At 50.3% G+C, this 25,653-nt stretch overlaps 49 non-coding genes across 49 annotated transcripts; all 49 read left to right on the top strand.

The window, feature by feature from the left end:
- Positions 1 to 148: 148 nt before the first annotated feature.
- On the top strand, positions 149 to 230 carry trnal-uag (transfer RNA leucine (anticodon UAG)). The gene has a single exon. It is a non-coding gene; the product is annotated as a tRNA-Leu (tRNA).
- A 787-nt stretch (positions 231 to 1,017) lies between these two features.
- On the top strand, positions 1,018 to 1,099 carry trnal-uag (transfer RNA leucine (anticodon UAG)). The gene has a single exon. It is a non-coding gene; the product is annotated as a tRNA-Leu (tRNA).
- Positions 1,100 to 1,879: 780 nt separating this feature from the next.
- trnal-uag (transfer RNA leucine (anticodon UAG)) lies at positions 1,880 to 1,961 on the top strand. The gene has a single exon. It is a non-coding gene; the product is annotated as a tRNA-Leu (tRNA).
- Positions 1,962 to 3,186: 1,225 nt separating this feature from the next.
- Positions 3,187 to 3,258, top strand: trnag-ucc (transfer RNA glycine (anticodon UCC)). Its single transcript has one exon. It is a non-coding gene; the product is annotated as a tRNA-Gly (tRNA).
- A 135-nt stretch (positions 3,259 to 3,393) lies between these two features.
- On the top strand, positions 3,394 to 3,475 carry trnal-uag (transfer RNA leucine (anticodon UAG)). Its single transcript has one exon. It is a non-coding gene; the product is annotated as a tRNA-Leu (tRNA).
- Positions 3,476 to 3,838: 363 nt separating this feature from the next.
- Positions 3,839 to 3,910, top strand: trnag-ucc (transfer RNA glycine (anticodon UCC)). The gene has a single exon. It is a non-coding gene; the product is annotated as a tRNA-Gly (tRNA).
- Positions 3,911 to 4,037: 127 nt separating this feature from the next.
- On the top strand, positions 4,038 to 4,119 carry trnal-uag (transfer RNA leucine (anticodon UAG)). Its single transcript has one exon. It is a non-coding gene; the product is annotated as a tRNA-Leu (tRNA).
- Positions 4,120 to 4,689: 570 nt separating this feature from the next.
- Positions 4,690 to 4,771, top strand: trnal-uag (transfer RNA leucine (anticodon UAG)). The gene has a single exon. It is a non-coding gene; the product is annotated as a tRNA-Leu (tRNA).
- A 363-nt stretch (positions 4,772 to 5,134) lies between these two features.
- trnag-ucc (transfer RNA glycine (anticodon UCC)) lies at positions 5,135 to 5,206 on the top strand. The gene has a single exon. It is a non-coding gene; the product is annotated as a tRNA-Gly (tRNA).
- A 127-nt stretch (positions 5,207 to 5,333) lies between these two features.
- On the top strand, positions 5,334 to 5,415 carry trnal-uag (transfer RNA leucine (anticodon UAG)). Its single transcript has one exon. It is a non-coding gene; the product is annotated as a tRNA-Leu (tRNA).
- A 562-nt stretch (positions 5,416 to 5,977) lies between these two features.
- trnal-uag (transfer RNA leucine (anticodon UAG)) lies at positions 5,978 to 6,059 on the top strand. Its single transcript has one exon. It is a non-coding gene; the product is annotated as a tRNA-Leu (tRNA).
- Positions 6,060 to 6,422: 363 nt separating this feature from the next.
- On the top strand, positions 6,423 to 6,494 carry trnav-uac (transfer RNA valine (anticodon UAC)). The gene has a single exon. It is a non-coding gene; the product is annotated as a tRNA-Val (tRNA).
- A 127-nt stretch (positions 6,495 to 6,621) lies between these two features.
- Positions 6,622 to 6,703, top strand: trnal-uag (transfer RNA leucine (anticodon UAG)). The gene has a single exon. It is a non-coding gene; the product is annotated as a tRNA-Leu (tRNA).
- Positions 6,704 to 7,273: 570 nt separating this feature from the next.
- trnal-uag (transfer RNA leucine (anticodon UAG)) lies at positions 7,274 to 7,355 on the top strand. The gene has a single exon. It is a non-coding gene; the product is annotated as a tRNA-Leu (tRNA).
- A 363-nt stretch (positions 7,356 to 7,718) lies between these two features.
- On the top strand, positions 7,719 to 7,790 carry trnag-ucc (transfer RNA glycine (anticodon UCC)). Its single transcript has one exon. It is a non-coding gene; the product is annotated as a tRNA-Gly (tRNA).
- Positions 7,791 to 7,917: 127 nt separating this feature from the next.
- trnal-uag (transfer RNA leucine (anticodon UAG)) lies at positions 7,918 to 7,999 on the top strand. The gene has a single exon. It is a non-coding gene; the product is annotated as a tRNA-Leu (tRNA).
- Positions 8,000 to 8,561: 562 nt separating this feature from the next.
- Positions 8,562 to 8,643, top strand: trnal-uag (transfer RNA leucine (anticodon UAG)). Its single transcript has one exon. It is a non-coding gene; the product is annotated as a tRNA-Leu (tRNA).
- Positions 8,644 to 9,006: 363 nt separating this feature from the next.
- Positions 9,007 to 9,078, top strand: trnav-uac (transfer RNA valine (anticodon UAC)). The gene has a single exon. It is a non-coding gene; the product is annotated as a tRNA-Val (tRNA).
- Positions 9,079 to 9,205: 127 nt separating this feature from the next.
- On the top strand, positions 9,206 to 9,287 carry trnal-uag (transfer RNA leucine (anticodon UAG)). Its single transcript has one exon. It is a non-coding gene; the product is annotated as a tRNA-Leu (tRNA).
- A 562-nt stretch (positions 9,288 to 9,849) lies between these two features.
- Positions 9,850 to 9,931, top strand: trnal-uag (transfer RNA leucine (anticodon UAG)). The gene has a single exon. It is a non-coding gene; the product is annotated as a tRNA-Leu (tRNA).
- A 363-nt stretch (positions 9,932 to 10,294) lies between these two features.
- Positions 10,295 to 10,366, top strand: trnav-uac (transfer RNA valine (anticodon UAC)). Its single transcript has one exon. It is a non-coding gene; the product is annotated as a tRNA-Val (tRNA).
- A 127-nt stretch (positions 10,367 to 10,493) lies between these two features.
- On the top strand, positions 10,494 to 10,575 carry trnal-uag (transfer RNA leucine (anticodon UAG)). The gene has a single exon. It is a non-coding gene; the product is annotated as a tRNA-Leu (tRNA).
- Positions 10,576 to 11,137: 562 nt separating this feature from the next.
- On the top strand, positions 11,138 to 11,219 carry trnal-uag (transfer RNA leucine (anticodon UAG)). The gene has a single exon. It is a non-coding gene; the product is annotated as a tRNA-Leu (tRNA).
- A 562-nt stretch (positions 11,220 to 11,781) lies between these two features.
- On the top strand, positions 11,782 to 11,863 carry trnal-uag (transfer RNA leucine (anticodon UAG)). Its single transcript has one exon. It is a non-coding gene; the product is annotated as a tRNA-Leu (tRNA).
- Positions 11,864 to 12,226: 363 nt separating this feature from the next.
- On the top strand, positions 12,227 to 12,298 carry trnav-uac (transfer RNA valine (anticodon UAC)). The gene has a single exon. It is a non-coding gene; the product is annotated as a tRNA-Val (tRNA).
- Positions 12,299 to 12,425: 127 nt separating this feature from the next.
- trnal-uag (transfer RNA leucine (anticodon UAG)) lies at positions 12,426 to 12,507 on the top strand. Its single transcript has one exon. It is a non-coding gene; the product is annotated as a tRNA-Leu (tRNA).
- A 562-nt stretch (positions 12,508 to 13,069) lies between these two features.
- trnal-uag (transfer RNA leucine (anticodon UAG)) lies at positions 13,070 to 13,151 on the top strand. The gene has a single exon. It is a non-coding gene; the product is annotated as a tRNA-Leu (tRNA).
- A 363-nt stretch (positions 13,152 to 13,514) lies between these two features.
- Positions 13,515 to 13,586, top strand: trnav-uac (transfer RNA valine (anticodon UAC)). Its single transcript has one exon. It is a non-coding gene; the product is annotated as a tRNA-Val (tRNA).
- A 127-nt stretch (positions 13,587 to 13,713) lies between these two features.
- trnal-uag (transfer RNA leucine (anticodon UAG)) lies at positions 13,714 to 13,795 on the top strand. Its single transcript has one exon. It is a non-coding gene; the product is annotated as a tRNA-Leu (tRNA).
- A 562-nt stretch (positions 13,796 to 14,357) lies between these two features.
- trnal-uag (transfer RNA leucine (anticodon UAG)) lies at positions 14,358 to 14,439 on the top strand. Its single transcript has one exon. It is a non-coding gene; the product is annotated as a tRNA-Leu (tRNA).
- Positions 14,440 to 15,001: 562 nt separating this feature from the next.
- On the top strand, positions 15,002 to 15,083 carry trnal-uag (transfer RNA leucine (anticodon UAG)). Its single transcript has one exon. It is a non-coding gene; the product is annotated as a tRNA-Leu (tRNA).
- A 562-nt stretch (positions 15,084 to 15,645) lies between these two features.
- Positions 15,646 to 15,727, top strand: trnal-uag (transfer RNA leucine (anticodon UAG)). The gene has a single exon. It is a non-coding gene; the product is annotated as a tRNA-Leu (tRNA).
- Positions 15,728 to 16,289: 562 nt separating this feature from the next.
- Positions 16,290 to 16,371, top strand: trnal-uag (transfer RNA leucine (anticodon UAG)). Its single transcript has one exon. It is a non-coding gene; the product is annotated as a tRNA-Leu (tRNA).
- A 562-nt stretch (positions 16,372 to 16,933) lies between these two features.
- On the top strand, positions 16,934 to 17,015 carry trnal-uag (transfer RNA leucine (anticodon UAG)). The gene has a single exon. It is a non-coding gene; the product is annotated as a tRNA-Leu (tRNA).
- A 562-nt stretch (positions 17,016 to 17,577) lies between these two features.
- On the top strand, positions 17,578 to 17,659 carry trnal-uag (transfer RNA leucine (anticodon UAG)). Its single transcript has one exon. It is a non-coding gene; the product is annotated as a tRNA-Leu (tRNA).
- Positions 17,660 to 18,221: 562 nt separating this feature from the next.
- Positions 18,222 to 18,303, top strand: trnal-uag (transfer RNA leucine (anticodon UAG)). Its single transcript has one exon. It is a non-coding gene; the product is annotated as a tRNA-Leu (tRNA).
- Positions 18,304 to 18,865: 562 nt separating this feature from the next.
- On the top strand, positions 18,866 to 18,947 carry trnal-uag (transfer RNA leucine (anticodon UAG)). Its single transcript has one exon. It is a non-coding gene; the product is annotated as a tRNA-Leu (tRNA).
- Positions 18,948 to 19,509: 562 nt separating this feature from the next.
- On the top strand, positions 19,510 to 19,591 carry trnal-uag (transfer RNA leucine (anticodon UAG)). Its single transcript has one exon. It is a non-coding gene; the product is annotated as a tRNA-Leu (tRNA).
- A 363-nt stretch (positions 19,592 to 19,954) lies between these two features.
- trnav-uac (transfer RNA valine (anticodon UAC)) lies at positions 19,955 to 20,026 on the top strand. The gene has a single exon. It is a non-coding gene; the product is annotated as a tRNA-Val (tRNA).
- Positions 20,027 to 20,153: 127 nt separating this feature from the next.
- Positions 20,154 to 20,235, top strand: trnal-uag (transfer RNA leucine (anticodon UAG)). Its single transcript has one exon. It is a non-coding gene; the product is annotated as a tRNA-Leu (tRNA).
- Positions 20,236 to 20,797: 562 nt separating this feature from the next.
- On the top strand, positions 20,798 to 20,879 carry trnal-uag (transfer RNA leucine (anticodon UAG)). The gene has a single exon. It is a non-coding gene; the product is annotated as a tRNA-Leu (tRNA).
- A 562-nt stretch (positions 20,880 to 21,441) lies between these two features.
- Positions 21,442 to 21,523, top strand: trnal-uag (transfer RNA leucine (anticodon UAG)). The gene has a single exon. It is a non-coding gene; the product is annotated as a tRNA-Leu (tRNA).
- A 787-nt stretch (positions 21,524 to 22,310) lies between these two features.
- On the top strand, positions 22,311 to 22,392 carry trnal-uag (transfer RNA leucine (anticodon UAG)). Its single transcript has one exon. It is a non-coding gene; the product is annotated as a tRNA-Leu (tRNA).
- A 363-nt stretch (positions 22,393 to 22,755) lies between these two features.
- trnag-ucc (transfer RNA glycine (anticodon UCC)) lies at positions 22,756 to 22,827 on the top strand. Its single transcript has one exon. It is a non-coding gene; the product is annotated as a tRNA-Gly (tRNA).
- A 127-nt stretch (positions 22,828 to 22,954) lies between these two features.
- Positions 22,955 to 23,036, top strand: trnal-uag (transfer RNA leucine (anticodon UAG)). Its single transcript has one exon. It is a non-coding gene; the product is annotated as a tRNA-Leu (tRNA).
- A 363-nt stretch (positions 23,037 to 23,399) lies between these two features.
- Positions 23,400 to 23,471, top strand: trnag-ucc (transfer RNA glycine (anticodon UCC)). Its single transcript has one exon. It is a non-coding gene; the product is annotated as a tRNA-Gly (tRNA).
- Positions 23,472 to 23,598: 127 nt separating this feature from the next.
- trnal-uag (transfer RNA leucine (anticodon UAG)) lies at positions 23,599 to 23,680 on the top strand. Its single transcript has one exon. It is a non-coding gene; the product is annotated as a tRNA-Leu (tRNA).
- Positions 23,681 to 24,475: 795 nt separating this feature from the next.
- Positions 24,476 to 24,557, top strand: trnal-uag (transfer RNA leucine (anticodon UAG)). Its single transcript has one exon. It is a non-coding gene; the product is annotated as a tRNA-Leu (tRNA).
- A 795-nt stretch (positions 24,558 to 25,352) lies between these two features.
- trnal-uag (transfer RNA leucine (anticodon UAG)) lies at positions 25,353 to 25,434 on the top strand. Its single transcript has one exon. It is a non-coding gene; the product is annotated as a tRNA-Leu (tRNA).
- Positions 25,435 to 25,653: the final 219 nt, after the last annotated feature.

The raw sequence follows: 25,653 nt of genomic DNA, 5'->3' as shown, positions 1-25,653 counted from the left end.
CATGTGTAAGAGCTATTTAGGAGGGCTATTGTTAGATCTGTTTTATCTTGTGACGTTCAAGCGCTTCCAGGCATTAAGAATGTCACGTGAGCTCCTGGACGATCGATCAGCTTTGGGAAGAGCCCGGGGGGCCAAGACCTGACAACGTGGTAGCGTGGCCGAGCGGTCCAAGGCGCTGGATTTAGGCTCCAGTCTCTCCGGAGGCGTGGGTTCAAATCCCACCGCTGCCACTTTTGTAGGGTGCTAACGCCATCCCATTGCTTTGAAGTCAGTAAGTGGGTTTGAAAAAGTGAACTGTGGCTCGACATGTGCGATTGTATATGATTTTTTGGGGCATCGTAGTTATAGTGGCAACTACAGTGGCAACTTTTTTCCATAAAGTTGACAGGGTTCAATCCCCAGCCAGTACAATCCCTGGAGAGGCATCTCGTCTCTTGTGACGGTCGATAGCGTCACGATTAGGCCACGTGTTTCAAACTCCGCAGAAGTATAAACCAGGCTTAGGGCAATTTCTTACTAGTTGGACGTCAGTAGGTGGTGTGGAAAGGTGAACCGTCCCTCGAAATGCTGTGCGATCATGGAGTCTGTTGGGGGCATTGGTGGTATAGTGGCAAGCATAGCTGCCTTCCAAGCAGTTGACCAGGGCTCGATTCCTGGCCAATGCAGAACCTTGAGAGAGATTCAAATCAACTTTATTTCGCCATGTATACAGATACTAGGAATTTGATTTGGTATTCTCCATGCAGGCTATAGCAGCACAAATAGAACAACAAGACAAAAAAGAAAAACAATACAAGGACAGATAGTACCAGTATGAGCAAAATAATAAATAAGAATGGAGGTAATGTTAAATAAAGCGCCGTAAAGTTCATGTGTAAGAGCTATTTAGGAGGGCTATTGTTAGATCTGTTTTATCTTGTGACGTTCAAGCGCTTCCAGGCATTAAGAATGTCACGTGAGCTCCTGGACGATCGATCAGCTTTGGGAAGAGCCCGGGGGGCCAAGACCTGACAACGTGGTAGCGTGACCGAGCGGTCCAAGGCGCTGGATTTAGGCTCCAGTCTCTCCGGAGGCGTGGGTTCAAATCCCACCGCTGCCACTTTTGTAGGGTGCTAACGCCGTCCCATTGCTTTGAAGTCAGTAAGTGGGTTTGAAAAAGTGAACTGTGGCTCGACATGTGCGATTGTATATGATTTTTTGGGGCATCGTAGTTATAGTGGCAACTACAGTGGCAACTTTTTTCCTTGAAGTTGACGGGGTTCAATCCCCAGCCAGTACAGACCGTGGAGAGGCATCTCGTCTCTTGTGACGGTCGATAGCGTCACGATTAGGCCACGTGTTTCAAACTCCGCAGAAGTATAAACCAGGCTTAGGGCAATTTCTTACTAGTTGGACGTCAGTAGGTGGTGTGGAAAGGTGAACCGTCCCTCGAAATGCTATGCGATCATGGAGTCTGTTGGGGGCATTGGTGGTATAGTGGCAAGCATAGCTGCCTTCCAAGCAGTTGACCAGGGCTCGATTCCTGGCCAATGCAGAACCTTGAGAGAGATTCAAATCAACTTTATTTCGCCATGTATACAGATACCAGGGATTTGATTTGGTATTCTCCATGCAGGCTATAGCATCACAAATAGAACAAGAAGACAAAAAAGAAAAACAATACAAGGACAGATAGTACCAGTATGAGCAAAATAAGAATGGAGGTAATGTTAAATAAAGCGCCGTAAAGTTCATGTGTAAGAGCTATTTAGGAGGGCTATTGTTAGATCTGTTTTATCTTGTGACGTTCAAGCGCTTCCAGGCATTAAGAATGTCACGTGAGCTCCTGGACGATCGATCAGCTTCGGGAAGAGCCCGGGGGGCCAAGACCTGACAACGTGGTAGCGTGGCCGAGCGGTCCAAGGCGCTGGATTTAGGCTCCAGTCTCTCCGGAGGCGTGGGTTCAAATCCCACCGCTGCCACTTTTGTAGGGTGCTAACGCCGTCCCATTGCTTTGAAGTCAGTAAGTGGGTTTGAAAAAGTGAACTGTGGCTCGACATGTGCGATTGTATATGATTTTTTGGGGCATCGTAGTTATAGTGGCAACTACAGTGGCAACTTTTTTCCTTGAAGTTGACGGGGTTCAATCCCCAGCCAGTACAGACCGTGGAGAGGCATCTCGTCTCTTGTGACGGTCGATAGCGTCACGATTAGGCCACGTGTTTCAAACTCCGCAGAAGTATAAACCAGGCTTAGGGCAATTTCTTACTAGTTGGACGTCAGTAGGTGGTGTGGAAAGGTGAACCGTCCCTCGAAATGCTATGCGATCATGGAGTCTGTTGGGGGCATTGGTGGTATAGTGGCAAGCATAGCTGCCTTCCAAGCAGTTGACCAGGGCTCGATTCCTGGCCAATGCAGAACCTTGAGAGAGATTCAAATCAACTTTATTTCGCCATGTATACAGATACCAGGAATTTGATTTGGTATTCTCCATGCAGGCTATAGCATCACAAATAGAACAAGAAGACAAAAAAGAAAAACAATACAAGGACAGATAGTACCAGTATGAGCAAAATAAGAATGGAGGTAATGTTAAATAAAGCGCCGTAAAGTTCATGTGTAAGAGCTATTTAGGAGGGCTATTGTTAGATCTGTTTTATCTTGTGACGTTCAAGCGCTTCCAGGCATTAAGAATGTCACGTGAGCTCCTGGACGATCGATCAGCTTCGGGAAGAGCCCGGGGGGCCAAGACCTAACAACGTGGTAGCGTGGCCGAGCGGTCCAAGGCGCTGGATTTAGGCTCCAGTCTCTCCGGAGGCGTGGGTTCAGATCCCATCGCTGCCACTTTTGTAGGGTGCTAACGCCGTCCCATTGCTTTGAAGTCAGTAAGTGGGTTTGAAAAAGTGAACTGTGGCTCGACATGTGCGATTGTATATGATTTTTTGGGGCATCGTAGTTATAGTGGCAACTACAGTGGCAACTTTTTTCCTTGAAGTTGACGGGGTTCAATCCCCAGCCAGTACAGACCGTGGAGAGGCATCTCGTCTCTTGTGACGTTCGATAGCATCACGATTAGGCCACGTGTTTCAAACTCCGCAGAAGTATAAACCAGGCTTAGGGCAATTTCTTACTAGTTGGACGTCAGTAGGTGGTGTGGAAAGGTGAACCGTCCCTCGAAATGCTGTGCGATCATGGAGTCTCTTGGGAGCATTGGTGGTATAGTGGCAAGCATAGCTGCCTTCCAAGCAGTTGACCCGGGTTCGATTCCCGGCCAATGCAGAACCTTGAGAGAGATGTGTTTTATCTTGTGACGTTCAACCGCTTCCAGGCATTAAGAATGTCACGTGAGCTCCTGGACGATCGATCAGCTTCGGGAAGAGCCCGGGGGGCCAAGACCGAACAACATGGTAACGTGGTAGTGTGGCCGAGCGGTCCAAGGCGCTGGATTTAGGCTCCAGTCTCTCCGGAGGCGTGGGTTCAAATCCCCCCGCTGCCACGTTTGTAGGGTGCTAACGCCGTCCCATTGCTTTGAAGTCAGTAAGTGGGTTTGAAAAAGTGAACTGTGGCTCGACATGTGCGATTGTATATGATTTTTTGGGGCATCGTAGTTATAGTGGCAACTACAGTGGCAACTTTTTTCCTTGAAGTTGACGGGGTTCAATCCCCAGCCAGTACAGACCGTGGAGAGGCATCTCGTCTCTTGTGACGTTCGATAGCATCACGATTAGGCCACGTGTTTCAAACTCCGCAGAAGTATAAACCAGGCTTAGGGCAATTTCTTACTAGTTGGACGTCAGTAGGTGGTGTGGAAAGGTGAACCGTCCCTCGAAATGCTGTGCGATCATGGAGTCTCTTGGGAGCATTGGTGGTATAGTGGCAAGCATAGCTGCCTTCCAAGCAGTTGACCCGGGTTCGATTCCCGGCCAATGCAGAACCTTGAGAGAGATGTGTTTTATCTTGTGACGTTCAACCGCTTCCAGGCATTAAGAATGTCACGTGAGCTCCTGGACGATCGATCAGCTTCGGGAAGAGCCCGGGGACCCAAGACCTGACAACGTGGTAGCGTGGCCGAGCGGTCCAAGGCGCTGGATTTAGGCTCCAGTCACTCCGGAGGCGTGGGTTCAAATCCCACCACTGCCACTTTTGTAGGGTGCTAATGCCGTCCCATTGCTTTGAAGTCAGTAAGTCGGTTTGAAAAAGTGAACTGTGGCTCGACATGTGCGATTGTATATGATTTTTTGGGGCATCGTAGTTATAGTGGCAACTACAGTGGCAACTTTTTTCCTTGAAGTTGACGGGGTTCAATCCCCAGCCAGTACAGACCGTGGAGAGGCATCTCGTCTCTTGTGACGTTCGATAGCGTCACGATTAGGCCACGTGTTTCAAACTCCGCAGAAGTATAAACCAGGCTTAGGGCAATTTCTTACTAGTTGGACGTCAGTAGGTGGTGTGGAAAGGTGAACCGTCCCTCGAAATGCTGTGCGATCATAGAGTCTGTTGGGGGCATTGGTGGTATAGTGGCAAGCATAGCTGCCTTCCAAGCAGTTGACCCCTGTTCGATTCCCAGCCAATGCAGGACCTTGAGAGAGATGTGTTTTATCTTGTGACGTTCAACCGCTTCCAGGCATTAAGAATGTCACGTGAGCTCCTGGACGATCGATCAGCTTCGGGAAGAGCCCGGGGGGCCAAGACCTAACAACGTGGTAACGTGGTAGTGTGGCCGAGCGGTCCAAGGCGCTGGATTTAGGCTCCAGTCTCTCCGGAGGCGTGGGTTCAAATCCCATCGCTGCCACGTTTGTAGGGTGCTAACGCCGTCCCATTGCTTTGAAGTCAGTAAGTGGGTTTGAAAAAGTGAACTGTGGCTCGACATGTGCGATTGTATATGATTTTTTGGGGCATCGTAGTTATAGTGGCAACTACAGTGGCAACTTTTTTCCATAAAGTTGACAGGGTTCAATCCCCAGCCAGTACAGTCCCTGGAGAGGCATCTCGTCTCTTGTGACGGTCGATAGCGTCACGATTAGGCCACGTGTTTCAAACTCCGCAGAAGTATAAACCAGGCTTAGGGCAATTTCTTACTAGTTGGACGTCAGTAGGTGGTGTGGAAAGGTGAACCGTCCCTCGAAATGCTGTGCGATCATAGAGTCTGTTGGGGGCATTGGTGGTATAGTGGCAAGCATAGCTGCCTTCCAAGCAGTTGACCCGGGTTCGATTCCCAGCCAATGCAGAACCTTGAGAGAGATGTGTTTTATCTTGTGACGTTCAACCGCTTCCAGGCATTAAGAATGTCACGTGAGCTCCTGGACGATCGATCAGCTTCGGGAAGAGCCCGGGGGGCCAAGACCTAACAACGTGGTAGCGTGGCCGAGCGGTCCAAGGCGCTGGATTTAGGCTCCAGTCTCTCCGGAGGCGTGGGTTCAAATCCCACCGCTGCCACGTTTGTAGGGTGCTAATGCCGTCCCATTGCTTTGAAGTCAATAAGTGGGTTTGAAAAAGTGAACTGTGGCTTGACATGTGCGATTGTATATGATTTTTTGGGGCATCGTAGTTATAGTGGCAACTACAATGGCAACTTTTTTCCATAAAGTTGACAGGGTTCAATCCCCAGCCAGTACAGTCCCTGGAGAGGCATCTCGTCTCTTGTGACGGTCGATAGCGTCACGATTAGGCCACGTGTTTCAAACTCCGCAGAAGTATAAACCAGGCTTAGGGCAATTTCTTACTAGTTGGACGTCAGTAGGTGGTGTGGAAAGGTGAACCGTCCCTCGAAATGCTGTGCGATCATAGAGTCTGTTGGGGGCATTGGTGGTATAGTGGCAAGCATAGCTGCCTTCCAAGCAGTTGACCCCTGTTCGATTCCCGGCCAATGCAGGACCTTGAGAGAGATGTGTTTTATCTTGTGACGTTCAACCGCTTCCAGGCATTAAGAATGTCACGTGAGCTCCTGGACGATCGATCAGCTTCGGGAAGAGTCCGGGGGGCCAAGACCTAACAACGTGGTAGCGTGGCCGAGCGGTCCAAGGTGCTGGATTTAGGCTCCAGTCTCTCCGGAGGCGTGGGTTCAAATCCCACCGCTGCCACGTTTGTAGGGTGCTAACGCCGTCCCATTGCTTTGAAGTCAGTAAATGGGTTTGAAAAAGTGAACTGTGGCTCGACATGTGCAATTGTATTTGATTTTTTGGGGCATCGTAGTTATAGTGGCAACTACAGTGGCAACTTTTTTCCATAAAGTTGACAGGGTTCAATCCCCAGCCAGTACAGTCCCTGGAGAGGCATCTCGTCTCTTGTGACGGTCGATAGCGTCACGATTAGGCCACGTGTTTCAAACTCCGCAGAAGTATAAACCAGGCTTAGGGCAATTTCTTACTAGTTGGACGTCAGTAGGTGGTGTGGAAAGGTGAACCGTCCCTCGAAATGCTGTGCGATCATAGAGTCTGTTGGGGGCATTGGTGGTATAGTGGCAAGCATAGCTGCCTTACAAGCAGTTGACCCGGGTTCCATTCCTGGCCAATGCAGAACCTTGAGAGAGATGTGTTTTATCTTGTGACGTTCAACCGCTTCCAGGCATTAAGAATGTCACGTGAGCTCCTGGACGATCGATCAGCTTCGGGAAGAGCCCGGGGGGCCAAGACCTGACAACGTGGTAGCGTGGCCGAGCGGTCCAAGGCGCTGGATTTAGGCTCCAGTCACTCCGGAGGCGTGGGTTCAAATCCCACCGCTGCCACTTTTGTAGGGTGCTAATGCCGTCCCATTGCTTTGAAGTCAGTAAGTGGGTTTGAAAAAGTGAACTGTGGCTCGACATGTGCGATTGTATATGATTTTTTGGGGCATCGTAGTTATAGTGGCAACTACAGTGGCAACTTTTTTCCTTGAAGTTGACGGGGTTCAATCCCCAGCCAGTACAGACCGTGGAGAGGCATCTCGTCTCTTGTGACGTTCGATAGCGTCACGATTAGGCCACGTGTTTCAAACTCCGCAGAAGTATAAACCAGGCTTAGGGCAATTTCTTACTAGTTGGACGTCAGTAGGTGGTGTGGAAAGGTGAACCGTCCCTCGAAATGCTGTGCGATCATAGAGTCTGTTGGGGGCATTGGTGGTATAGTGGCAAGCATAGCTGCCTTCCAAGCAGTTGACCCCTGTTCGATTCCCAGCCAATGCAGGACCTTGAGAGAGATGTGTTTTATCTTGTGACGTTCAACCGCTTCCAGGCATTAAGAATGTCACGTGAGCTCCTGGACGATCGATCAGCTTCGGGAAGAGCCCGGGGGGCCAAGACCTAACAACGTGGTAACGTGGTAGTGTGGCCGAGCGGTCCAAGGCGCTGGATTTAGGCTCCAGTCTCTCCGGAGGCGTGGGTTCAAATCCCATCGCTGCCACGTTTGTAGGGTGCTAACGCCGTCCCATTGCTTTGAAGTCAGTAAGTGGGTTTGAAAAAGTGAACTGTGGCTCGACATGTGCGATTGTATATGATTTTTTGGGGCATCGTAGTTATAGTGGCAACTACAGTGGCAACTTTTTTCCATAAAGTTGACAGGGTTCAATCCCCAGCCAGTACAGTCCCTGGAGAGGCATCTCGTCTCTTGTGACGGTCGATAGCGTCACGATTAGGCCACGTGTTTCAAACTCCGCAGAAGTATAAACCAGGCTTAGGGCAATTTCTTACTAGTTGGACGTCAGTAGGTGGTGTGGAAAGGTGAACCGTCCCTCGAAATGCTGTGCGATCATAGAGTCTGTTGGGGGCATTGGTGGTATAGTGGCAAGCATAGCTGCCTTCCAAGCAGTTGACCCGGGTTCGATTCCCAGCCAATGCAGAACCTTGAGAGAGATGTGTTTTATCTTGTGACGTTCAACCGCTTCCAGGCATTAAGAATGTCACGTGAGCTCCTGGACGATCGATCAGCTTCGGGAAGAGCCCGGGGGGCCAAGACCTAACAACGTGGTAGCGTGGCCGAGCGGTCCAAGGCGCTGGATTTAGGCTCCAGTCTCTCCGGAGGCGTGGGTTCAAATCCCACCGCTGCCACGTTTGTAGGGTGCTAATGCCGTCCCATTGCTTTGAAGTCAATAAGTGGGTTTGAAAAAGTGAACTGTGGCTTGACATGTGCGATTGTATATGATTTTTTGGGGCATCGTAGTTATAGTGGCAACTACAATGGCAACTTTTTTCCATAAAGTTGACAGGGTTCAATCCCCAGCCAGTACAGTCCCTGGAGAGGCATCTCGTCTCTTGTGACGGTCGATAGCGTCACGATTAGGCCACGTGTTTCAAACTCCGCAGAAGTATAAACCAGGCTTAGGGCAATTTCTTACTAGTTGGACGTCAGTAGGTGGTGTGGAAAGGTGAACCGTCCCTCGAAATGCTGTGCGATCATAGAGTCTGTTGGGGGCATTGGTGGTATAGTGGCAAGCATAGCTGCCTTCCAAGCAGTTGACCCCTGTTCGATTCCCGGCCAATGCAGGACCTTGAGAGAGATGTGTTTTATCTTGTGACGTTCAACCGCTTCCAGGCATTAAGAATGTCACGTGAGCTCCTGGACGATCGATCAGCTTCGGGAAGAGTCCGGGGGGCCAAGACCTAACAACGTGGTAGCGTGGCCGAGCGGTCCAAGGTGCTGGATTTAGGCTCCAGTCTCTCCGGAGGCGTGGGTTCAAATCCCACCGCTGCCACGTTTGTAGGGTGCTAACGCCGTCCCATTGCTTTGAAGTCAGTAAATGGGTTTGAAAAAGTGAACTGTGGCTCGACATGTGCAATTGTATTTGATTTTTTGGGGCATCGTAGTTATAGTGGCAACTACAGTGGCAACTTTTTTCCATAAAGTTGACAGGGTTCAATCCCCAGCCAGTACAGTCCCTGGAGAGGCATCTCGTCTCTTGTGACGGTCGATAGCGTCACGATTAGGCCACGTGTTTCAAACTCCGCAGAAGTATAAACCAGGCTTAGGGCAATTTCTTACTAGTTGGACGTCAGTAGGTGGTGTGGAAAGGTGAACCGTCCCTCGAAATGCTGTGCGATCATAGAGTCTGTTGGGGGCATTGGTGGTATAGTGGCAAGCATAGCTGCCTTACAAGCAGTTGACCCGGGTTCCATTCCTGGCCAATGCAGAACCTTGAGAGAGATGTGTTTTATCTTGTGACGTTCAACCGCTTCCAGGCATTAAGAATGTCACGTGAGCTCCTGGACGATCGATCAGCTTCGGGAAGAGCCCGGGGGGCCAAGACCTGACAACGTGGTAGCGTGGCCGAGCGGTCCAAGGCGCTGGATTTAGGCTCCAGTCACTCCGGAGGCGTGGGTTCAAATCCCACCGCTGCCACTTTTGTAGGGTGCTAATGCCGTCCCATTGCTTTGAAGTCAGTAAGTGGGTTTGAAAAAGTGAACTGTGGCTCGACATGTGCGATTGTATATGATTTTTTGGGGCATCGTAGTTATAGTGGCAACTACAGTGGCAACTTTTTTCCTTGAAGTTGACGGGGTTCAATCCCCAGCCAGTACAGACCGTGGAGAGGCATCTCGTCTCTTGTGACGTTCGATAGCGTCACGATTAGGCCACGTGTTTCAAACTCCGCAGAAGTATAAACCAGGCTTAGGGCAATTTCTTACTAGTTGGACGTCAGTAGGTGGTGTGGAAAGGTGAACCGTCCCTCGAAATGCTGTGCGATCATAGAGTCTGTTGGGGGCATTGGTGGTATAGTGGCAAGCATAGCTGCCTTCCAAGCAGTTGACCCCTGTTCGATTCCCGGCCAATGCAGGACCTTGAGAGAGATGTGTTTTATCTTCTGACGTTCAACCGCTTCCAGGCATTAAGAATGTCACGTGAGCTCCTGGACGATCGATCAGCTTCGGGAAGAGTCCGGGGGGCCAAGACCTAACAACGTGGTAGCGTGGCCGAGCGGTCCAAGGCGCTGGATTTAGGCTCCAGTCTCTCCGGAGGCGTGGGTTCAAATCCCACCGCTGCCACGTTTGTAGGGTGCTAACGCCGTCCCATTGCTTTGAAGTCAGTAAATGGGTTTGAAAAAGTGAACTGTGGCTCGACATGTGCAATTGTATTTGATTTTTTGGGGCATCGTAGTTATAGTGGCAACTACAGTGGCAACTTTTTTCCATAAAGTTGACAGGGTTCAATCCCCAGCCAGTACAGTCCCTGGAGAGGCATCTCGTCTCTTGTGACGGTCGATAGCGTCACGATTAGGCCACGTGTTTCAAACTCCGCAGAAGTATAAACCAGGCTTAGGGCAATTTCTTACTAGTTGGACGTCAGTAGGTGGTGTGGAAAGGTGAACCGTCCCTCGAAATGCTGTGCGATCATAGAGTCTGTTGGGGGCATTGGTGGTATAGTGGCAAGCATAGCTGCCTTACAAGCAGTTGACCCGGGTTCCATTCCTGGCCAATGCAGAACCTTGAGAGAGATGTGTTTTATCTTGTGACGTTCAACCGCTTCCAGGCATTAAGAATGTCACGTGAGCTCCTGGACGATCGATCAGCTTCGGGAAGAGCCCGGGGGGCCAAGTCCTGACAACGTGGTAGCGTGGCCGAGCGGTCCAAGGCGCTGGATTTAGGCTCCAGTCACTCCGGAGGCGTGGGTTCAAATCCCACCGCTGCCACTTTTGTAGGGTGCTAATGCCGTCCCATTGCTTTGAAGTCAGTAAGTGGGTTTGAAAAAGTGAACTGTGGCTCGACATGTGCGATTGTATATGATTTTTTGGGGCATCGTAGTTATAGTGGCAACTACAGTGGCAACTTTTTTCCTTGAAGTTGACGGGGTTCAATCCCCAGCCAGTACAGACCGTGGAGAGGCATCTCGTCTCTTGTGACGTTCGATAGCGTCACGATTAGGCCACGTGTTTCAAACTCCGCAGAAGTATAAACCAGGCTTAGGGCAATTTCTTACTAGTTGGACGTCAGTAGGTGGTGTGGAAAGGTGAACCGTCCCTCGAAATGCTGTGCGATCATAGAGTCTGTTGGGGGCATTGGTGGTATAGTGGCAAGCATAGCTGCCTTCCAAGCAGTTGACCCCTGTTCGATTCCCGGCCAATGCAGGACCTTGAGAGAGATGTGTTTTATCTTGTGACGTTCAACCGCTTCCAGGCATTAAGAATGTCACGTGAGCTCCTGGACGATCGATCAGCTTCGGGAAGAGCCCGGGGGGCCAAGACCTAACAACGTGGTAGCGTGGCCGAGCGGTCCAAGGCGCTGGATTTAGGCTCCAGTCTCTCCGGAGGCGTGGGTTCAAATCCCACCGCTGCCACGTTTGTAGGGTGCTAACGCCGTCCCATTGCTTTGAAGTCAGTAAATGGGTTTGAAAAAGTGAACTGTGGCTCGACATGTGCAATTGTATATGATTTTTTGGGGCATCGTAGTTATAGTGGCAACTACAGTGGCAACTTTTTTCCATAAAGTTGACAGGGTTCAATCCCCAGCCAGTACAGTCCCTGGAGAGGCATCTCGTCTCTTGTGACGGTCGATAGCGTCACGATTAGGCCACGTGTTTCAAACTCCGCAGAAGTATAAACCAGGCTTAGGGCAATTTCTTACTAGTTGGACGTCAGTAGGTGGTGTGGAAAGGTGAACCGTCCCTCGAAATGCTGTGCGATCATAGAGTCTGTTGGGGGCATTGGTGTTATAGTGGCAAGCATAGCTGCCTTCCAAGCAGTTGACCCGGGTTCGATTCCCAGCCAATGCAGAACCTTGAGAGAGATGTGTTTTATCTTGTGACGTTCAACCGCTTCCAGGCATTAAGAATGTCACGTGAGCTCCTGGACGATCGATCAGCTTCGGGAAGAGCCCGGGGGGCCAAGACCTAACAACGTGGTAGCGTGGCCGAGCGGTCCAAGGCGCTGGATTTAGGCTCCAGTCTCTCCGGAGGCGTGGGTTCAAATCCCACTGCTGCCACGTTTGTAGGGTGCTAACGCCGTCCCATTGCTTTGAAGTCAGTAAATGGGTTTGAAAAAGTGAACTGTGGCTCGACATGTGCAATTGTATTTGATTTTTTGGGGCATCGTAGTTATAGTGGCAACTACAGTGGCAACTTTTTTCCATAAAGTTGACAGGGTTCAATCCCCAGCCAGTACAGTCCCTGGAGAGGCATCTCGTCTCTTGTGACGGTCGATAGCGTCACGATTAGGCCACGTGTTTCAAACTCCGCAGAAGTATAAACCAGGCTTAGGGCAATTTCTTACTAGTTGGACGTCAGTAGGTGGTGTGGAAAGGTGAACCGTCCCTCGAAATGCTGTGCGATCATAGAGTCTGTTGGGGGCATTGGTGGTATAGTGGCAAGCATAGCTGCCTTACAAGCAGTTGACCCGGGTTCCATTCCTGGCCAATGCAGAACCTTGAGAGAGATGTGTTTTATCTTGTGACGTTCAACCGCTTCCAGGCATTAAGAATGTCACGTGAGCTCCTGGACGATCGATCAGCTTCGGGAAGAGCCCGGGGGGCCAAGACCTGACAACGTGGTAGCGTGGCCGAGCGGTCCAAGGCGCTGGATTTAGGCTCCAGTCACTCCGGAGGCGTGGGTTCAAATCCCACCGCTGCCACTTTTGTAGGGTGCTAATGCCGTCCCATTGCTTTGAAGTCAGTAAGTGGGTTTGAAAAAGTGAACTGTGGCTCGACATGTGCGATTGTATATGATTTTTTGGGGCATCGTAGTTATAGTGGCAACTACAGTGGCAACTTTTTTCCTTGAAGTTGACGGGGTTCAATCCCCAGCCAGTACAGACCGTGGAGAGGCATCTCGTCTCTTGTGACGTTCGATAGCGTCACGATTAGGCCACGTGTTTCAAACTCCGCAGAAGTATAAACCAGGCTTAGGGCAATTTCTTACTAGTTGGACGTCAGTAGGTGGTGTGGAAAGGTGAACCGTCCCTCGAAATGCTGTGCGATCATAGAGTCTGTTGGGGGCATTGGTGGTATAGTGGCAAGCATAGCTGCCTTCCAAGCAGTTGACCCCTGTTCGATTCCCGGCCAATGCAGGACCTTGAGAGAGATGTGTTTTATCTTCTGACGTTCAACCGCTTCCAGGCATTAAGAATGTCACGTGAGCTCCTGGACGATCGATCAGCTTCGGGAAGAGTCCGGGGGGCCAAGACCTAACAACGTGGTAGCGTGGCCGAGCGATCCAAGGCGCTGGATTTAGGCTCCAGTCTCTCCGGAGGCGTGGGTTCAAATCCCACCGCTGCCACGTTTGTAGGGTGCTAACGCCGTCCCATTGCTTTGAAGTCAGTAAATGGGTTTGAAAAAGTGAACTGTGGCTCGACATGTGCAATTGTATTTGATTTTTTGGGGCATCGTAGTTATAGTGGCAACTACAGTGGCAACTTTTTTCCATAAAGTTGACAGGGTTCAATCCCCAGCCAGTACAGTCCCTGGAGAGGCATCTCGTCTCTTGTGACGGTCGATAGCGTCACGATTAGGCCACGTGTTTCAAACTCCGCAGAAGTATAAACCAGGCTTAGGGCAATTTCTTACTAGTTGGACGTCAGTAGGTGGTGTGGAAAGGTGAACCGTCCCTCGAAATGCTGTGCGATCATAGAGTCTGTTGGGGGCATTGGTGGTATAGTGGCAAGCATAGCTGCCTTACAAGCAGTTGACCCGGGTTCCATTCCTGGCCAATGCAGAACCTTGAGAGAGATGTGTTTTATCTTGTGACGTTCAACCGCTTCCAGGCATTAAGAATGTCACGTGAGCTCCTGGACGATCGATCAGCTTCGGGAAGAGCCCGGGGGGCCAAGTCCTGACAACGTGGTAGCGTGGCCGAGCGGTCCAAGGCGCTGGATTTAGGCTCCAGTCACTCCGGAGGCGTGGGTTCAAATCCCACCGCTGCCACTTTTGTAGGGTGCTAATGCCGTCCCATTGCTTTGAAGTCAGTAAGTGGGTTTGAAAAAGTGAACTGTGGCTCGACATGTGCGATTGTATATGATTTTTTGGGGCATCGTAGTTATAGTGGCAACTACAGTGGCAACTTTTTTCCTTGAAGTTGACGGGGTTCAATCCCCAGCCAGTACAGACCGTGGAGAGGCATCTCGTCTCTTGTGACGTTCGATAGCGTCACGATTAGGCCACGTGTTTCAAACTCCGCAGAAGTATAAACCAGGCTTAGGGCAATTTCTTACTAGTTGGACGTCAGTAGGTGGTGTGGAAAGGTGAACCGTCCCTCGAAATGCTGTGCGATCATAGAGTCTGTTGGGGGCATTGGTGGTATAGTGGCAAGCATAGCTGCCTTCCAAGCAGTTGACCCCTGTTCGATTCCCGGCCAATGCAGGACCTTGAGAGAGATGTGTTTTATCTTGTGACGTTCAACCGCTTCCAGGCATTAAGAATGTCACGTGAGCTCCTGGACGATCGATCAGCTTCGGGAAGAGCCCGGGGGGCCAAGACCTAACAACGTGGTAGCGTGGCCGAGCGGTCCAAGGCGCTGGATTTAGGCTCCAGTCTCTCCGGAGGCGTGGGTTCAAATCCCACCGCTGCCACGTTTGTAGGGTGCTAACGCCGTCCCATTGCTTTGAAGTCAGTAAATGGGTTTGAAAAAGTGAACTGTGGCTCGACATGTGCAATTGTATATGATTTTTTGGGGCATCGTAGTTATAGTGGCAACTACAGTGGCAACTTTTTTCCATAAAGTTGACAGGGTTCAATCCCCAGCCAGTACAGTCCCTGGAGAGGCATCTCGTCTCTTGTGACGGTCGATAGCGTCACGATTAGGCCACGTGTTTCAAACTCCGCAGAAGTATAAACCAGGCTTAGGGCAATTTCTTACTAGTTGGACGTCAGTAGGTGGTGTGGAAAGGTGAACCGTCCCTCGAAATGCTGTGCGATCATAGAGTCTGTTGGGGGCATTGGTGTTATAGTGGCAAGCATAGCTGCCTTCCAAGCAGTTGACCCGGGTTCGATTCCCAGCCAATGCAGAACCTTGAGAGAGATGTGTTTTATCTTGTGACGTTCAACCGCTTCCAGGCATTAAGAATGTCACGTGAGCTCCTGGACGATCGATCAGCTTCGGGAAGAGCCCGGGGGGCCAAGACCTAACAACGTGGTAGCGTGGCCGAGCGGTCCAAGGCGCTGGATTTAGGCTCCAGTCTCTCCGGAGGCGTGGGTTCAAATCCCACTGCTGCCACGTTTGTAGGGTGCTAACGCCGTCCCATTGCTTTGAAGTCAGTAAATGGGTTTGAAAAAGTGAACTGTGGCTCGACATGTGCAATTGTATTTGATTTTTTGGGGCATCGTAGTTATAGTGGCAACTACAGTGGCAAATTTTTTCCTTGAAGTTGACGGGGTTCAATCCCCAGCCAGTACAGACCGTGGAGAGGCATCTCGTCTCTTGTGACGTTCGATAGCGTCACGATTAGGCCACGTGTTTCAAACTCCGCAGAAGTATAAACCAGGCTTAGGGCAATTTCTTACTAGTTGGACGTCAGTAGGTGGTGTGGAAAGGTGAACCGTCCCTCGAAATGCTGTGCGATCATAGAGTCTGTTGGGGGCATTGGTGGTATAGTGGCAAGCATAGCTGCCTTCCAAGCAGTTGACCCCTGTTCGATTCCCGGCCAATGCAGGACCTTGAGAGAGATGTGTTTTATCTTGTGACGTTCAACCGCTTCCAGGCATTAAGAATGTCACGTGAGCTCCTGGACGATCGATCAGCTTCGGGAAGAGCCCGGGGGGCCAAGACCTAACAACGTGGTAGCGTGGCCGAGCGGTCCAAGGCGCTGGATTTAGGCTCCAGTCTCTCCGGAGGCGTGGGTTCAAATCCCACCGCTGCCACGTTTGTAGGGTGCTAACGCCGTCCCATTGCTTTGAAGTCAGTAAATGGGTTTGAAAAAGTGAACTGTGGCTCGACATGTGCAATTGTATATGATTTTTTGGGGCATCGTAGTTATAGTGGCAACTACAGTGGCAACTTTTTTCCATAAAGTTGACAGGGTTCAATCCCCAGCCAGTACAGTCCCTGGAGAGGCATCTCGTCTCTTGTGACGGTCGATAGCGTCACGATTAGGCCACGTGTTTCAAACTCCGCAGAAGTATAAACCAGGCTTAGGGCAATTTCTTACTAGTTGGACGTCAGTAGGTGGTGTGGAAAGGTGAACCGTCCCTCGAAATGCTGTGCGATCATAGAGTCTGTTGGGGGCATTGGTGTTATAGTGGCAAGCATAGCTGCCTTCCAAGCAGTTGACCCGGGTTCGATTCCCAGCCAATGCAGAACCTTGAGAGAGATGTGTTTTATCTTGTGACGTTCAACCGCTTCCAGGCATTAAGAATGTCACGTGAGCTCCTGGACGATCGATCAGCTTCGGGAAGAGCCCGGGGGGCCAAGACCTAACAACGTGGTAGCGTGGCCGAGCGGTCCAAGGCGCTGGATTTAGGCTCCAGTCTCTCCGGAGGCGTGGGTTCAAATCCCACCGCTGCCACGTTTGTAGGGTGCTAACGCCGTCCCATTGCTTTGAAGTCAGTAAATGGGTTTGAAAAAGTGAACTGTGGCTCGACATGTGCAATTGTATTTGATTTTTTGGGGCATCGTAGTTATAGTGGCAACTACAGTGGCAACTTTTTTCCATAAAGTTGACAGGGTTCAATCCCCAGCCAGTACAGTCCCTGGAGAGGCATCTCGTCTCTTGTGACGTTCGATAGCGTCACGATTAGGCCACGTGTTTCAAACTCCGCAGAAGTATAAACCAGGCTTAGGGCAATTTCTTACTAGTTGGACGTCAGTAGGTGGTGTGGAAAGGTGAACCGTCCCTCGAAATGCTGTGCGATCATAGAGTCTGTTGGGGGCATTGGTGGTATAGTGGCAAGCATAGCTGCCTTCCAAGCAGTTGACCCCTGTTCGATTCCCGGCCAATGCAGGACCTTGAGAGAGATGTGTTTTATCTTGTGACGTTCAACCGCTTCCAGGCATTAAGAATGTCACGTGAGCTCCTGGACGATCGATCAGCTTCGGGAAGAGCCCGGGGGGCCAAGACCTAACAACGTGGTAGCGTGGCCGAGCGGTCCAAGGCGCTGGATTTAGGCTCCAGTCTCTCCGGAGGCGTGGGTTCAAATCCCACCGCTGCCACGTTTGTAGGGTGCTAACGCCGTCCCATTGCTTTGAAGTCAGTAAATGGGTTTGAAAAAGTGAACTGTGGCTCGACATGTGCAATTGTATATGATTTTTTGGGGCATCGTAGTTATAGTGGCAACTACAGTGGCAACTTTTTTCCATAAAGTTGACAGGGTTCAATCCCCAGCCAGTACAGTCCCTGGAGAGGCATCTCGTCTCTTGTGACGGTCGATAGCGTCACGATTAGGCCACGTGTTTCAAACTCCGCAGAAGTATAAACCAGGCTTAGGGCAATTTCTTACTAGTTGGACGTCAGTAGGTGGTGTGGAAAGGTGAACCGTCCCTCGAAATGCTGTGCGATCATAGAGTCTGTTGGGGGCATTGGTGTTATAGTGGCAAGCATAGCTGCCTTCCAAGCAGTTGACCCGGGTTCGATTCCCAGCCAATGCAGAACCTTGAGAGAGATGTGTTTTATCTTGTGACGTTCAACCGCTTCCAGGCATTAAGAATGTCACGTGAGCTCCTGGACGATCGATCAGCTTCGGGAAGAGCCCGGGGGGCCAAGACCTAACAACGTGGTAGCGTGGCCGAGCGGTCCAAGGCGCTGGATTTAGGCTCCAGTCTCTCCGGAGGCGTGGGTTCAAATCCCACTGCTGCCACGTTTGTAGGGTGCTAACGCCGTCCCATTGCTTTGAAGTCAGTAAATGGGTTTGAAAAAGTGAACTGTGGCTCGACATGTGCAATTGTATTTGATTTTTTGGGGCATCGTAGTTATAGTGGCAACTACAGTGGCAAATTTTTTCCTTGAAGTTGACGGGGTTCAATCCCCAGCCAGTACAGACCGTGGAGAGGCATCTCGTCTCTTGTGACGTTCGATAGCGTCACGATTAGGCCACGTGTTTCAAACTCCGCAGAAGTATAAACCAGGCTTAGGGCAATTTCTTACTAGTTGGACGTCAGTAGGTGGTGTGGAAAGGTGAACCGTCCCTCGAAATGCTGTGCGATCATAGAGTCTGTTGGGGGCATTGGTGGTATAGTGGCAAGCATAGCTGCCTTCCAAGCAGTTGACCCCTGTTCGATTCCCGGCCAATGCAGGACCTTGAGAGAGATGTGTTTTATCTTGTGACGTTCAACCGCTTCCAGGCATTAAGAATGTCACGTGAGCTCCTGGACGATCGATCAGCTTCGGGAAGAGCCCGGGGGGCCAAGACCTAACAACGTGGTAGCGTGGCCGAGCGGTCCAAGGCGCTGGATTTAGGCTCCAGTCTCTCCGGAGGCGTGGGTTCAAATCCCACCGCTGCCACGTTTGTAGGGTGCTAACGCCGTCCCATTGCTTTGAAGTCAGTAAATGGGTTTGAAAAAGTGAACTGTGGCTCGACATGTGCAATTGTATATGATTTTTTGGGGCATCGTAGTTATAGTGGCAACTACAGTGGCAACTTTTTTCCATAAAGTTGACAGGGTTCAATCCCCAGCCAGTACAGTCCCTGGAGAGGCATCTCGTCTCTTGTGACGGTCGATAGCGTCACGATTAGGCCACGTGTTTCAAACTCCGCAGAAGTATAAACCAGGCTTAGGGCAATTTCTTACTAGTTGGACGTCAGTAGGTGGTGTGGAAAGGTGAACCGTCCCTCGAAATGCTGTGCGATCATAGAGTCTGTTGGGGGCATTGGTGTTATAGTGGCAAGCATAGCTGCCTTCCAAGCAGTTGACCCGGGTTCGATTCCCAGCCAATGCAGAACCTTGAGAGAGATGTGTTTTATCTTGTGACGTTCAACCGCTTCCAGGCATTAAGAATGTCACGTGAGCTCCTGGACGATCGATCAGCTTCGGGAAGAGCCCGGGGGGCCAAGACCTAACAACGTGGTAGCGTGGCCGAGCGGTCCAAGGCGCTGGATTTAGGCTCCAGTCTCTCCGGAGGCGTGGGTTCAAATCCCACCGCTGCCACGTTTGTAGGGTGCTAACGCCGTCCCATTGCTTTGAAGTCAGTAAATGGGTTTGAAAAAGTGAACTGTGGCTCGACATGTGCAATTGTATTTGATTTTTTGGGGCATCGTAGTTATAGTGGCAACTACAGTGGCAACTTTTTTCCATAAAGTTGACAGGGTTCAATCCCCAGCCAGTACAGTCCCTGGAGAGGCATCTCGTCTCTTGTGACGTTCGATAGCGTCACGATTAGGCCACGTGTTTCAAACTCCGCAGAAGTATAAACCAGGCTTAGGGCAATTTCTTACTAGTTGGACGTCAGTAGGTGGTGTGGAAAGGTGAACCGTCCCTCGAAATGCTGTGCGATCATAGAGTCTGTTGGGGGCATTGGTGGTATAGTGGCAAGCATAGCTGCCTTCCAAGCAGTTGACCCCTGTTCGATTCCCGGCCAATGCAGGACCTTGAGAGAGATGTGTTTTATCTTGTGACGTTCAACCGCTTCCAGGCATTAAGAATGTCACGTGAGCTCCTGGACGATCGATCAGCTTCGGGAAGAGCCCGGGGGGCCAAGACCTAACAACGTGGTAGCGTGGCCGAGCGGTCCAAGGCGCTGGATTTAGGCTCCAGTCTCTCCGGAGGCGTGGGTTCAAATCCCACCGCTGCCACGTTTGTAGGGTGCTAACGCCGTCCCATTGCTTTGAAGTCAGTAAATGGGTTTGAAAAAGTGAACTGTGGCTCGACATGTGCAATTGTATTTGATTTTTTGGGGCATCGTAGTTATAGTGGCAACTACAGTGGCAACTTTTTTCCATAAAGTTGACAGGGTTCAATCCCCAGCCAGTACAGTCCCTGGAGAGGCATCTCGTCTCTTGTGACGGTCGATAGCGTCACGATTAGGCCACGTGTTTCAAACTCCGCAGAAGTATAAACCAGGCTTAGGGCAATTTCTTACTAGTTGGACGTCAGTAGGTGGTGTGGAAAGGTGAACCGTCCCTCGAAATGCTGTGCGATCATAGAGTCTGTTGGGGGCATTGGTGGTATAGTGGCAAGCATAGCTGCCTTACAAGCAGTTGACCCGGGTTCCATTCCTGGCCAATGCAGAACCTTGAGAGAGATGTGTTTTATCTTGTGACGTTCAACCGCTTCCAGGCATTAAGAATGTCACGTGAGCTCCTGGACGATCGATCAGCTTCGGGAAGAGCCCGGGGGGCCAAGACCTGACAACGTGGTAGCGTGGCCGAGCGGTCCAAGGCGCTGGATTTAGGCTCCAGTCACTCCGGAGGCGTGGGTTCAAATCCCACCGCTGCCACTTTTGTAGGGTGCTAATGCCGTCCCATTGCTTTGAAGTCAGTAAGTGGGTTTGAAAAAGTGAACTGTGGCTCGACATGTGCGATTGTATATGATTTTTTGGGGCATCGTAGTTATAGTGGCAACTACAGTGGCAACTTTTTTCCTTGAAGTTGACGGGGTTCAATCCCCAGCCAGTACAGACCGTGGAGAGGCATCTCGTCTCTTGTGACGTTCGATAGCGTCACGATTAGGCCACGTGTTTCAAACTCCGCAGAAGTATAAACCAGGCTTAGGGCAATTTCTTACTAGTTGGACGTCAGTAGGTGGTGTGGAAAGGTGAACCGTCCCTCGAAATGCTGTGCGATCATAGAGTCTGTTGGGGGCATTGGTGTTATAGTGGCAAGCATAGCTGCCTTCCAAGCAGTTGACCCGGGTTCGATTCCCAGCCAATGCAGAACCTTGAGAGAGATGTGTTTTATCTTGTGACGTTCAACCGCTTCCAGGCATTAAGAATGTCACGTGAGCTCCTGGACGATCGATCAGCTTCGGGAAGAGCCCGGGGGGCCAAGACCTAACAACGTGGTAGCGTGGCCGAGCGGTCCAAGGCGCTGGATTTAGGCTCCAGTCTCTCCGGAGGCGTGGGTTCAAATCCCACCGCTGCCACTTTTGTAGGGTGCTAATGCCGTCCCATTGCTTTGAAGTCAGTAAGTGGGTTTGAAAAAGTGAACTGTGGCTCGACATGTGCGATTGTATATGATTTTTTGGGGCATCGTAGTTATAGTGGCAACTACAGTGGCAACTTTTTTCCTTGAAGTTGACGGGGTTCAATCCCCAGCCAGTACAGACCGTGGAGAGGCATCTCGTCTCTTGTGACGTTCGATAGCGTCACGATTAGGCCACGTGTTTCAAACTCCGCAGAAGTATAAACCAGGCTTAGGGCAATTTCTTACTAGTTGGACGTCAGTAGGTGGTGTGGAAAGGTGAACCGTCCCTCGAAATGCTGTGCGATCATAGAGTCTGTTGGGGGCATTGGTGTTATAGTGGCAAGCATAGCTGCCTTCCAAGCAGTTGACCCGGGTTCGATTCCCAGCCAATGCAGAACCTTGAGAGAGATGTGTTTTATCTTGTGACGTTCAACCGCTTCCAGGCATTAAGAATGTCACGTGAGCTCCTGGACGATCGATCAGCTTCGGGAAGAGCCCGGGGGGCCAAGACCTAACAACGTGGTAGCGTGGCCGAGCGGTCCAAGGCGCTGGATTTAGGCTCCAGTCTCTCCGGAGGCGTGGGTTCAAATCCCACCGCTGCCACGTTTGTAGGGTGCTAATGCCGTCCCATTGCTTTGAAGTCAGTAAGTGGGTTTGAAAAAGTGAACTGTGGCTTGACATGTGCGATTGTATATGATTTTTTGGGGCATCGTAGTTATAGTGGCAACTACAATGGCAACTTTTTTCCATAAAGTTGACAGGGTTCAATCCCCAGCCAGTACAGTCCCTGGAGAGGCATCTCGTCTCTTGTGACGGTCGATAGCGTCACGATTAGGCCACGTGTTTCAAACTCCGCAGAAGTATAAACCAGGCTTAGGGCAATTACTTACTAGTTGGACGTCAGTAGGTGGTGTGGAAAGGTGAACCGTCCCTCGAAATGCTGTGCGATCATGGAGTCTGTTGGGGGCATTGGTGGTATAGTGGCAAGCATAGCTGCCTTCCAAGCAGTTGACCAGGGCTCGATTCCTGGCCAATGCAGAACCTTGAGAGAGATTCAAATCAACTTTATTTCGCCATGTATACAGACACTAGGAATTTGATTTGGTATTCTCCATGCAGGCTATAGCATCACAAATAGAACAACAAGACAAAAAAGAAAAACAATACAAGGACAGATAGTACCAGTATGAGCAAAATAATAAATAAGAATGGAGGTAATGTTAAATAAAGCGCCGTAAAGTTCATGTGTAAGAGCTATTTAGGAGGGCTATTGTTAGATGTGTTTTATCTTGTGACGTTCAAGCGCTTCCAGGCATTAAGAATGTCACGTGAGCTCCTGGACGATCGATCAGCTTCGGGAAGAGCCCGGGGGGCCAAGACCTAACAACGTGGTAGTGTGGCCGAGCGGTCCAAGGCGCTGGATTTAGGCTCCAGTCTCTCCGGAGGCGTGGGTTCAAATCCCACCACTGCCACGTTTGTAGGGTGCTAATGCCGTCCCATTGCTTTGAAGTCAGTAAGTGGGTTTGAAAAAGTGAACTGTGGCTCGACATGTGCGATTGTATATGATTTTTTGGGGCATCGTAGTTATAGTGGCAACTACAGTGGCAACTTTTTTCCATAAAGTTGACAGGGTTCAATCCCCAGCCAGTACAGTCCCTGGAGAGGCATCTCGTCTCTTGTGACGGTCGATAGCGTCACGATTAGGCCACGTGTTTCAAACTCCGCAGAAGTATAAACCAGGCTTAGGGCAATTTCTTACTAGTTGGACGTCAGTAGGTGGTGTGGAAAGGTGAACCGTCCCTCGAAATGCTGTGCGATCATACAGTCTGTTGGGGGCATTGGTGGTATAGTGGCAAGCATAGCTGCCTTCCAAGCAGTTGACCCGGGTTCGATTCCCGGCCAATGCAGAACCTTGAGAGAGATGTGTTTTATCTTGTGACGTTCAACCGCTTCCAGGCATTAAGAATGTCACGTGAGCTCCTGGACGATCGATCAGCTTCGGGAAGAGCCCGGGGGGCCAATACCTAACAACGTGGTAGCGTGGCCGAGCGGTCCAAGGCGCTGGATTTAGGCTCCAGTCTCTCCGGAGGCGTGGGTTCAAATCCCACCACTGCCACGTTTGTAGGGTGCTAATGCCGTCCCATTGCTTTGAAGTCAGTAAGTGGGTTTGAAAAAGTGAACTGTGGCTCGACATGTGCGATTGTATATGATTTTTTGGGGCATCGTAGTTATAGTGGCAACTACAGTGGCAACTTTTTTCCATAAAGTTGACAGGGTTCAATCCCCAGCCAGTACAGTCCCTGGAGAGGCATCTCGTCTCTTGTGACGGTCGATAGCGTCACGATTAGGCCACGTGTTTCAAACTCCGCAGAAGTATAAACCAGGCTTAGGGCAATTTCTTAATAGTTGGACGTCAGTAGGAGGTGTGGAAAGGTGAACCGTCCCTCGAAATGCTGTGCGATCATGGAGTCTGTTGTGGGCATTGGTGGTATAGTGGCAAGCATAGCTGCCTTCCAAGCAGTTGACCCGGGTTCAATTCCCGGCCAATGCAGAACCTTGAGAGAGATGTGTTTTATCTTGTGACGTTCAACCGCTTCCAGGCATTAAGAATGTCACGTGAGCTCCTGGACGATCGATCAGCTTCGGGAAGAGCCCGGGGGGCCAAGACCTAACAACGTGGTAGCGTGGCCGAGCGGTCCAAGGCGCTGGATTTAGGCTCCAGTCTCTCCGGAGGCGTGGGTTCAAATCCCACCACTGCCACGTTTGTAGGGTGCTAATGCCGTCCCATTGCTTTGAAGTCAGTAAGTGGGTTTGAAAAAGTGAACTGTGGCTCGACATGTGCGATTGTATATGATTTTTTGGGGCATCGTAGTTATAGTGGCAACTACAGTGGCAACTTTTTTCCATAAAGTTGACAGGGTTCAATCCCCAGCCAGTACAGTCCCTGGAGAGGCATCTCGTCTCTTGTGACGGTCGATAGCGTCACGATTAGGCCACGTGTTTCAAGCTCCGCAGAAGTATAAACCAGGCTTAGGGCAATTACTTACTAGTTGGACGTCAGTAGGTGGTGTGGAAAGGTGAACCGTCCCTCGAAATGCTGTGCGATCATGGAGTCTGTTGGGGGCATTGGTGGTATAGTGACAAGCATAGCTGCCTTCCAAGCAGTTGACCAGGGCTCGATTCCTGGCCAATGCAGAACCTTGAGAGAGATTCAAATCAACTTTATTTCGCCATGTATACAGATACTAGGAATTTGATTTGGTATTCTCCATGCAGGCTATAGCATCACAAATAGAACAACAAGACAAAAAAGAAAAACAATACAAGGACAGATAGTACCAGTATGAGCAAAATAATAATTAAGAATGGAGGTAATTTTAAATAAAGCGCCGTAAAGTTCATGTGTAAGAGCTATTTAGGAGGGCTATTGTTAGATGTGTTTTATCTTGTGACGTTCAACCGCTTCCAGGCATTAAGAATGTCACGTGAGCTCCTGGACGATCGATCAGCTTCGGAAAGAGCCCGGGGGGCCAAGACCTAACAACGTGGTAACGTGGTAGTGTGGCCGAGCGGTCCAAGGCGCTGGATTTAGGCTCCAGTCTCTCCGGAGGCGTGGGTTCAAATCCCACCACTGCCACGTTTGTAGGGTGCTAATGCCGTCCCATTGCTTTGAAGTCAGTAAGTGCGTTTGAAAAAGTGAACTGTGGCTCGACATGTGCGATTGTATATGATTTTTTGGGGCATCGTAGTTATAGTGGCAACTACAGTGGCAACTTTTTTCCATAAAGTTGACAGGGTTCAATCCCCAGCCAGTACAGTCCCTGGAGAGGCATCTCGTCTCTTGTGACGGTCGATAGCGTCACGATTAGGCCACGTGTTTCAAGCTCCGCAGAAGTATAAACCAGGCTTAGGGCAATTACTTACTAGTTGGACGTCAGTAGGTGGTGTGGAAAGGTGAACCGTCCCTCGAAATGCTGTGCGATCATGGAGTCTGTTGTGGGCATTGGTGGTATAGTGGCAAGCATAGCTGCCTTCCAAGCAGTTGACCAGGGCTCGATTCCTGGCCAATGCAGAACCTTGAGAGAGATTCAAATCAACTTTATTTCGCCATGTATACAGATACTAGGAATTTGATTTGGTATTCTCCATGCAGGCTATAGCATCACAAATAGAACAACAAGACAAAAAAGAAAAACAATACAAGGACAGATAGTACCAGTATGAGAAAAATAATAATTAAGAATGGAGGTAATTTTAAATAAAGCGCCGTAAAGTTCATGTGTAAGAGCTATTTAGGAGGGCTATTGTTAGATGTGTTTTATCTTGTGACGTTCAACCGCTTCCAGGCATTAAGAATGTCACGTGAGCTCCTGGACGATCGATCAGCTTCGGGAAGAGCCCGGGGGGCCAAGACCTAACAACGTGGTAACGTGGTAGTGTGGCCGAGCGGTCCAAGGCGCTGGATTTAGGCTCCAGTCTCTCCGGAGGCGTGGGTTCAAATCCCACCACTGCCACGTTTGTAGGGTGCTAATGCCGTCCCATTGCTTTGAAGTCAGTAAGTGCGTTTGAAAAAGTGAACTGTGGCTCGACATGTGCGATTGTATATGATTTTTTGGGGCATCGTAGTTATAGTGGCAACTACAGTGGCAACTTTTTTCCATAAAGTTGACAGGGTTCAATCCCCAGCCAGTACAGTCCCTGGAGAGGCATCTCGTCTCTTGTGACGGTCGATA

The sequence above is a fragment of the Osmerus eperlanus genome, chromosome 22 (genome assembly GCF_963692335.1).
Source record: "Osmerus eperlanus chromosome 22, fOsmEpe2.1, whole genome shotgun sequence".
In the NCBI taxonomy this organism is placed as follows: domain Eukaryota; kingdom Metazoa; phylum Chordata; class Actinopteri; order Osmeriformes; family Osmeridae; genus Osmerus; species Osmerus eperlanus.
Note: the sequence above shows the minus strand (reverse complement) of the source record. Positions and strands in the feature narration are given on the sequence as shown.